This window comes from Eimeria mitis, genomic scaffold (assembly GCF_000499745.2).
Source record: "Eimeria mitis Houghton genomic scaffold, Emh_scaff1038, whole genome shotgun sequence".
NCBI lineage: Eukaryota > Apicomplexa > Conoidasida > Eucoccidiorida > Eimeriidae > Eimeria > Eimeria mitis.
In genome coordinates, this window is record NW_013567234.1 from 9,025 (window position 1) to 9,302 (window position 278).

Consider the following 278-nt stretch of genomic DNA (forward strand, 5'->3'; position numbering starts at 1 on the left):
GTATATTTGTATATATATATATATAGTGCAAAGAGAAAAAGAAAGAGAAGTAGAGAGAGACAGCCAGAGACAGAGAGAGAAATAGCAACAGAGAAAGAGACAGAAAGAGAGACAGAGATAGAGTAATAATAAAAGAAAATAATATCTTTTGTTTTTTTTGTTTTATATATATTTGTCTTTATTATTAAATTTTATTTATTTTGTCTGCTGCAGCAGCACTTGTTTTTTGTTTTTTTTTTTTTTTTTTTTTTTTTTTTTTTTTTTTTTTTTTTTTTTTT